Source organism: Mus caroli, chromosome 11 (assembly GCF_900094665.2).
Source record: "Mus caroli chromosome 11, CAROLI_EIJ_v1.1, whole genome shotgun sequence".
Taxonomy (NCBI): Eukaryota; Metazoa; Chordata; class Mammalia; order Rodentia; family Muridae; genus Mus; species Mus caroli.
In genome coordinates, this window is record NC_034580.1 from 113,401,338 (window position 1) to 113,410,133 (window position 8,796).

Sequence of the window (8,796 nt, forward strand, 5' to 3'; positions counted from 1 at the left end):
AGATGCTCAGAAACTTTGTGAGCTGCTGTTTAACGCAGCTACATAAAAAAATTAATTTATATCAAATTATAATTCAGTTAATTTTATTTGAGATTCGTAATAAAAGCTCAAAACCCTCTCTAATTATTTGACTTCATTTTGTTACTGTGTCCCGGTGGTCATTTACATTTCTTGCATCAGAGTGGTGGAAATATTATTTTAGATGGAATATTATTTATAGTAAGAGCGGCTACTATGTATCTCTTTCAAACTCTGGCAGCACCATGCTACAAATTTGGAAGGAAAGCAAAGAGCCAATCCAGGCCTTATTTACCTGCTTCTGTTGATGGGCTAGACTTGAGACAATTTAGCAGAGTGGAATGATGCCATTAGCTGGTGACTGTCACAAAATAGTTATATTAAGGTTGAATGTAACCACAGCCATAAATCCAGGAGTTCCCCAATAGTCAGTCAGTCTTCTTTGTCAATTAGTTATTATAGCTGTTAATGTATGTATGCACATATGTGTGTGTATTATATACAATATATATGTTCTATTAATTATAAGTTACAAAAAAGGACATTTTATATTTTATACTTATTTGTAAGTTTGTGATCCCTATTTCTGTCTGTCTGTTGGTCTGTCTGTCTGTCTGTCTGTCTGAATCTCCTTACGTAGTTGAGGCTGGCCTCCTAATCTCAGTCATCCCGTTGAATTCTTGGATTGCAGATGTCAGCCACCACACCTGGCCTGCCATACTTCCTTGATGCTATTGACATTTATAATAGCAAGCAAGTTTTCTCCCTTTGGGTCCGGAGATCAGAGTTCTTTGTCGGGATTGAAAGCATGAACGTGCCATTTGATGGGGCTTTGGACAGTGGTCATGACGTGAAGAATTAGGAAGCCATAGGCTGGGAGGCAAGGTGAGGGGGTCTGGCCCTGATGGGGCATGTGTGTGTGTGTGTGTGTGTGTGTGTGTGTGTGTGTGTGTGTGAGAGTGAATAAGTCTGTGTGGGATGTGTGTGGTATATGAGTGTATATGTGTGAGTGGGCATGTGATATATGTGTGTGTGATATGTGTGTGTGTGTGTGTGGTGTGTGGGTGTGGTGTGGGTGTGTATGACAGAGATAGAGGACAGTGGGAGCAGAGGAGGAGTAGGTGAGATGCTACTCTGTCCACTCTCACAGCCCAGGGACATGACCTGCAGAGGAAGGCCCATGCACCTGCCACCAGGCATCGAAGACCTCAAGGCCATTCTCCGGTGAACCCAGGGGTGACAGACTGAACAGTGAATTGCCAAGACCGAGGGCTGATCTGCTCTGCAGATGTCTCCTGCAGACTCCAAAGCATTCTATAACCTATTCTAACCACGGGTAAGTGAGTTATCCAGCTGTTGGTCTTTGGGATTCAGCAGGCAAGCATATGCCACTTCTATGTTCCCTTGAAGGTCACATGTGTCCACAGGCCTAGGTCTAGCCCAGGTAGCCACAGCTTGAGATAGGCCTCTCCTTCCCTCTGATTCGACCTGATAGGGGAGGCCCCTCTTCAGCCTTGTGAAGGAAATCAAAGCTGGCCAGTCCCTACCAACGTTCACTGAAGTCTCTTGCTCAGCAGCTCTGTGTAGGCTGTGGCGCTTCTGTGCCCTCTGCCCCTGGCACAGCATGAGGCCGGCAGCTGATTCAGCGCATTGTCTGGAGACCCAGCATGGTGCCATCTCTGCTGACTTTCATCTCTATTGGCTAAGAATCCTTGCCACCAGGGCCTCTGAAATGAGGGAGGCACACATGGATCTGCCCGGGAGCGTGTGCTACAAGGTTAAGCATGTTTGCTCAGGCGAGGTGGGTAATGCTCTTATCATGTATGACCTTTACAATATGTGGAATGCTGTCCGTGACAAAATCACCACTATTAAGATGGTTTCCACACCAGGGTACCAGCCATTAATCACCATGCATGTTAGTGGCTGTGGGCGCTGCCTGAGAAGCCTTGAGTCCCACAGTATATGCCAGCCTGCTGCTGGCTCTTCAAGTCTCACCCCGTTATGATCTTTAGGTCCTGTGGTCTCCTATCATTCTGGCATCCCAAAATTCCAGCATCCCTAGAATTCTAGCATACCTGTGCCCATATATCCTGACATCCTTGTATCCTTGAATCTGGGATTCTCATTTCTCTCTATCATAGCATCCCTATATACCAGCATCCCCAGAGTTCTAGCATACAAGCACCCACATATCCTGACACTCTGGCATCCCTGAATCCAGCATCCCCATTTCTCTCTATCACAGCGTCCCTAGATCCCAGTATCCCTGCGTCCAAGTACCCCTGTGTCCCCAGCACCCTTGTGTCCTGGTATCCCAGCATCTCTGTATCCCTGCACCCGGGCATTCCTGTATGGCCATATTCCTGAATCCTGGCATACCAGCATCCTAGGATCCCAGCCCGTCTCCCCAGGAATTCAGGAGAAGAGCTGCCTTCTCGGTGTCCTTGGCCAGAGGCTCCTTATTCTAAGGTCTCTTTGTGTCCCTGGCACTGATAAATAATATGTCCCTGATGCCTATGCTGAGCCTGCATAATTTAGCATTGACCAATGGCATCTGTGACACAGAGACCAGCCAGCCCTTCTCCTGGGCATCCTGTAGATGTTTTTCAGGGGAGTTGACTGGCACTAGGCTGACCTGCTCCTGCCTCAAATTTTACCTGTTTCTCGGAGCTTAATTGAAGGAATGTCAAGCTATTGAGTTCAGAATCTGAGCACCCAGATGACCAGGGCACTGCCCGATGTCACCCAGCCTACAGCTGCCCAACCCTAGAAAGAGCACACCACCCAGAACTCCGGAGACCTCGAGATGAGGTGGGGGTGGAGGTGGAGGTGGAGGTCAAACCTCATCTCCCTGTATAGACCAATTTCAAAAGCTGGATGCACAAGCACACCAGAAAAATCACCTGACTGGCAACACTCGTACTAGCTACCTGACAACCCATAGGCACAAATGAATAAAATAAAATATGCTTCAGATATATTGAGTAAAATTTAAAGTGGGATTACACTTAACCCCATCTCTTCTTTTATTCCATTTGAAGCTGGGAGATGGGCAGCTGACCGTGTACTTCCTGCTCTGTGGACCAGGCCGCACCTCATGCAGATGCCTGCCCTGTGTGGGAGGAGCAGCATGGAGCACAGAAAAAGCCCACTGGTGCCCTAGCAGACAGAGTGCCCCCAATCTCATGGGGATAAGGACACGGTTCACAGAAGCTCTGGCACGCGCAACTTTGGTGATTGTTGGTATTCCCCAGGCCTGACGCTCGGACAAGGACAGGCTGTGACACACACACACACACACACACACACACACACACACACACACACCTCCTCCATTGTATTTCTTGACACTTAGCCATGTTCTTGGAGACAGTCTGACCAACTGACAGACAGACGGACGGACAGACAGACAAACAGCAAGTGCACCTCCACATCACCTTTTTTCAAGATTATTAGAGGCCTTAGCAGGGAGTTGACAGTGGGCACTCCCCACAACAGATAGGCAGCAGTACCCACTGAGCCTGGGGGTGCTCCCCTCACCTCCCTTACTCTCTCCTCCCTCTCCAGCATTTGGATACACAGGTTTGTCCCAGGCTACATCTTAGAATTGCCACCAAGGACAGGCTACTCTGGATCCCAGGAGTTTCTTGGTACATACTGGGTGACCTCTGAGCCATGTGCAACAATAACCAAATGTCCTTTCCTGTCTACAAACAGAGTGGAAGCATTGGTTCCACTCTGGCCACATAATGGATTTCTCCAACCCAGCCAGCCTGGATCTATCTCACAAACACTTGAAAGTGAGAGGGACTCCAGGCTGAGACGGATGCAGAGGGTTGAGGATCAGTGCTTCCGGTCGGTCGGTCGCTGCCACTCCCAGGCACTGAATGCCTCTGTCTGTTCCTGCTTGGCAGGCTCTGTGCTGGGTGCTTTGACACATGGGCACACTGCCCACTGCAGATACCTCCGTGAGGGATACGAGGCAGCCCGGGCTGTCTTCAGGCATTGTGCCCAGTGTGGAGGCTTAGTAAGGCATTTTCAGATGGAGGCAGGAACTGGGCTGACACCCTGTGCTTGGAAGAGGTGGGAAGGGGGTGCCACTGTGTTAAAGGGTTGTTAGAGCTAAGCGCATGGAACAGGGGGAGGACATGCCAGACCTGTGTGGCTCCGAGGCGGGTGGAGGGGGGGTGGGAGGGCTCACTGTGGCTGGTGCTTGGAAAAGTTCGAGACAGACTGGAGAGATGGGGTTAAGGAAGGCAGGAGGCACCCTGGCCACCACACTCTGCTTGTTCTCCATAAGCAGTGGGAGCTACAGAAGGACTCTGAATAGGGAATGAGCCACACAACTTCTCTACAAATTGATCTGGCAGACAGAGAGACAGGGTGTAAAATGGCTAACACCGAAGGGACAGTTGGCGGCCTGAACTAGGAGGACACTGAAAGAGTGTGTGAGATGTGCTCATTGACACATCAGACTTGGGGATCGGGGAAGAGACAGCACTCTGTCCTCCACGTGGTAGCTTCAATAGCCACAGCTGGGTCTCTGTGGATCCTGGAGACAGAGCTTCTGTCAATGAGATTAACACATCTCTGGACCAGAGTAGCCCTTCGGTATCCAAGTTCCCGCTGACCTCTAGCTGGCTGTCAGGACAGCCCAGGGCAACAAAGGGAAGCCACTGCTGACTGAGACGGCAGGTCAACCCCAGCTAACTGGCTAAATAAAGCCAGAGTGGTAATAATGATTAAATTGAAGCACCTCATTAATTTCACGGGAGAGGTGGGCAAACACAAGGTGACACGTTTCCCCCAAGACTCATTGTTTGCCTGGCCCCAAGACGTCCCCACGTGATGTCTGGTTAGGTCTGATTTAAGTATGTATATTTAATGGCTCAGTAAGTAAAATTGTGGTTATTGTTTGGAGTGGTTTGTACAATAATTTATGGGCTTGGCTGGCTCATTGATGGGTGTCTATGATGGAGTGGGTGGCAGCTGTGAAGAGGGCTTATGAGCAGCCTGGGGAAGGAGGAAAGACTAATTCAACCCCAGTGTGCAAACCAGCGAGAGAAGACTGCCCCCAACCTGGAGACACCAGGGCCTCGTGTGTGGCCTTGGACATCCCAGAAGACCCAGAGGGTCTTAGCTCACGATAACCACATCCTGAGCGAGCCAGGGGGAGCCAGAGTGCTGGCCTACTATGTGTGAGACCTTGGGCTCAATCCCCAGCATCCTGGTAGCTCATCCCTATAATCCCAGAACCCAGGAGGTGCAAGTACAAGAACAGAAGTTCTAAGTTCTCTTTGGTTACAGAGTAAATTTTAGGTTAGAGACCCTGCATCATAAAGAAGGAAGTGGGGAGGAAGAGGGCCAAGGGAAGGAAGGGGGAGGAGAGGGGGAGGAGGCAAGGAGAGGGAAAGGTGGAGGGAGAGGGGACAAAGAGAGGGGAGAGGGAGGGGAGGGGCCAGGGAGAGGGAAAAGGGGAAGGAGCTGGGACAAGGAGAGGGGAGGGGGAGGGGACAGGGATCCAGAAGGGGGAGAGGGGAGGAGGAGGAGGAGGAGGAGGAGGAGGAGCCTCTGGGATGGAGCATCATAAGCAGGCACAATTCCAGGTACTTTCCATGCACTTGTGCCTGTAGCCAGCATGATTCATCCCTACCAGCTCTGACCAGCTCTGCACCCTGCCTTGCCCTTCCAGCAGTTTCCTAGTCTCCAGCACAATCCCTGCCCTGAACACTCTTCCTGAGAGAGTCTGAGAGAGCATGGCCAACCAGTGGGAAAACCTTAACCAGTTCTGATCCAGGACCAGGGTTGGGGAGGTGGGCCCTGGGGTCTGTGGAGGAGGACGTCGGACATCTAGTTCATCCACCTCACAAGGATGAGGCTGAAAGTGGGGTAGAAAGAGAAGCATTGTTGGCTGCCCTTGGACTGATGCTGTCTTGGCCACTAGTGATCTGAGTCCTGGGGCTTCCCGCGGACCAAAAGAGGTAGAGTCTGATGCTGATGGGGTGGAGTCTGATGCTGATGGGGTGGAGTCTGATGCTGATGGGGTGATCCCTTCCAGCCTCCATATCTAGAAGGAGCTGCTAAGGATCCCACTGAGCCCCTCCTCGGTCTGAGTCTGGTTCAGTAATGCGCCATTTCCAACCCTACCCCTCTCCCCACCCCTCCCCTTCCAGTGATTGTCCCTAAGAGGGTGGCTCTAAATAAGCGTGGCTACCTCTCCATTATCCACGGTGGAAGAAGCACTTTGTAGATAATCTAAAGCTATTTCCCACTTCCAGACCAGCATTGATGTGCCCACAATCCTCCCTGCTCCCCCATCCAAACGGGGACACCCGAAAGAGATGCCGGCTTGTCTGCAACTCAGCCTCAGGAAAAAAAAAATGCATTTTGCATAGCTAAGCTCAATCAGGATTCCCTGCAAAGGCCTGTGGCTGACAGTAGATGGGGCTTGGAGCGCCAATGCATCACCTACGCCCAAAGACTGCCTAAATCACCGTTTCAATGTTGTCCTGTGTCTCTGCCAAGCAATCCTGGCCCTGAGAGCTCCCCCAGAGCTCTTCATTCGAAGGATAGAGGGGATACACACACACACACACACACACACACACACACACACAGGTCCTTCTGCTAGCCACCCCTTTTTCCTGCTTCTGTCCAGTGCCACATGACTGGCAGCATCCTCTTGGCAGCACCCTGGATGAAAACCTAGGCAAATGTCTCGGTGCCCGTGGTGGTGCATATCTATAATCCTAGAGGTAAGGTAGGAGAATTGGAAGTTCAAGGCCATCCTCAGCTACGTGATGAGGCTAGCCTGGGCTGAAGGAGACCTTATTTCCAAACAGAAATACAACTAATAAAAGGTAAAGGGTTAAAGGTCAACTTTGAAAGGGCCACTCTTGCCACAGCCTTCTGAGCCAGGACTGAGGCTGACAAGGACTGGTAAGGGCGAGGAAAGAGGATTCAAGAGAGTGCTGCAGATGGGAACATGAGACACAGCAGCTGAGCAAAGATAGAATAGAAAAGGACGGGGCTGGAGAGATGGCTCCACAGGTAAAGGAGCTTCCGGCCAAGCCTGTGCACCTGAGTTCAGGCCCCAGGATCTACGTGGTAGGAGGAGAGAACCAACCAACTCCTAAAATGTGTGTCTGTCTTATCTCCATGGTACATGTGTGCTTTCTCTCTCTCTCTCTCTCTCTCTCTCTCTCTCTCACACACACACACACGTACATGCACGCTCACAAGAAAGTAAATAAACATGAGAACTGAAAATCTAAAAAAGCAGGGAACTCTATGTCACATATGCTTTAGCACAATTAAAAAGTACAGCTCCCACCCTGGCCCTAGAAGGAAGAATCAACATTGGGATTATAAATGTTTACTGCCATAATTCAGGAAGGCCACTGAAGACACATGTGAGTAAGCGGACTCTTTTTCAGGCCCTCTATGGAGCCCTGGTTGGGGGAAGCCAAACTGCTACTAATAAAATAATAATACTAAACAGCTGTGGGAATAAGATCATCTCTCAGGCTCACACGTGGATAACCGAGAGTTAACTCTTAATAAAATAATAAAACGTAGGAGCCGTGGGAATACAGAGTCCCTCCGAAGACAACTGCCAGAGACCATATCCATAAAGTAATGACTCCCTTTTTTATTCCCTCATTTTACTGAACAAGACATAATTGTAGCCAGGCTGTTCCTGAATTTCTAGGGGGAAGGTAACTGTCAATCAAGATGAAGCATGTGACCATTTGTGGGTGTCCCAGCCTGACAAGCGGGTCCATATGGTCTGTGAGTGAGAGTGGGGAGGGGCGATTCACCACTGTCACTAGCCGGGCATCCATCCTGGCTGAGACCGTGAGGACCAGACTTCCACAGACAGAGCCCCTGGGTCACCCTCTCCTCCAATTCTAGACAGTCAATGCACTGGGGGTCCTGGAAGGGTCCTTCGGCTGAAGAAAGCCCTGAGAGATGGTCACAGCAGGTGACCAGAGCCCAGGAAGGGAACTGAGTTCTGTCTGTCAGTTCTTGCATATTCTTAAAGCCACTGCAACCATAAACCTCCCATCTATACAAGGATGCTTAGGCCAATGCCAAAGTGGGTGTTAAGCTGCCTTCTGCTTATATTGTATGTACATGGCTGTTTTACGTGTACATGTGTCTATGCACCATGTGTGTGCCTGTTGCTCTCAGAGACTAGGAAAGGCTATTAGATCCCCTAGAACTATAGTTACAGATGGAGTGAGTCAAGACCACTGAACTCTCCAGTCCCCGCCTTTTTTTTTTAAGTAGCCCAGGCTGTCCTCAACCTCTTAATTAGCTGAAGATGACCTCTGACTGATGATCCATCCTCCTGCTTCGACCTCCTCTGAGTGCTGGGCTTTGTGGGGGTGACACAATCGTCCTTCCAACTGAGTCACATGTTTATCTCTGAGGGTCTTCTGGAAACAGGAGATAAGAGATGCCCTTGAGCTGTGACCTAGATAGGGCTTGAGGGCTCTTAACCCACCTTGTACCAGAAGGGCAGCGTCTGTGGATTCTTTTAACTGCTGCCTCTGAAACCAAGGCAGCTTCGTAGGCAGCACCCAACCCCCGACCCAACGCAAACACCATCCACAAGCGGGAAACTGGAGGTCCTTGTAGCCCAGGAAACTATCAGGCCCTTGTAGCCCAGCCGCAGAAGACCCTGGAATTAGAAAGTCCTTAGTAAGCCGGGCGTGGTGGCGCACGTCTTTAATCCCAGCACTTGGGAGGCAGAGGCAGGCGGATTTCTGA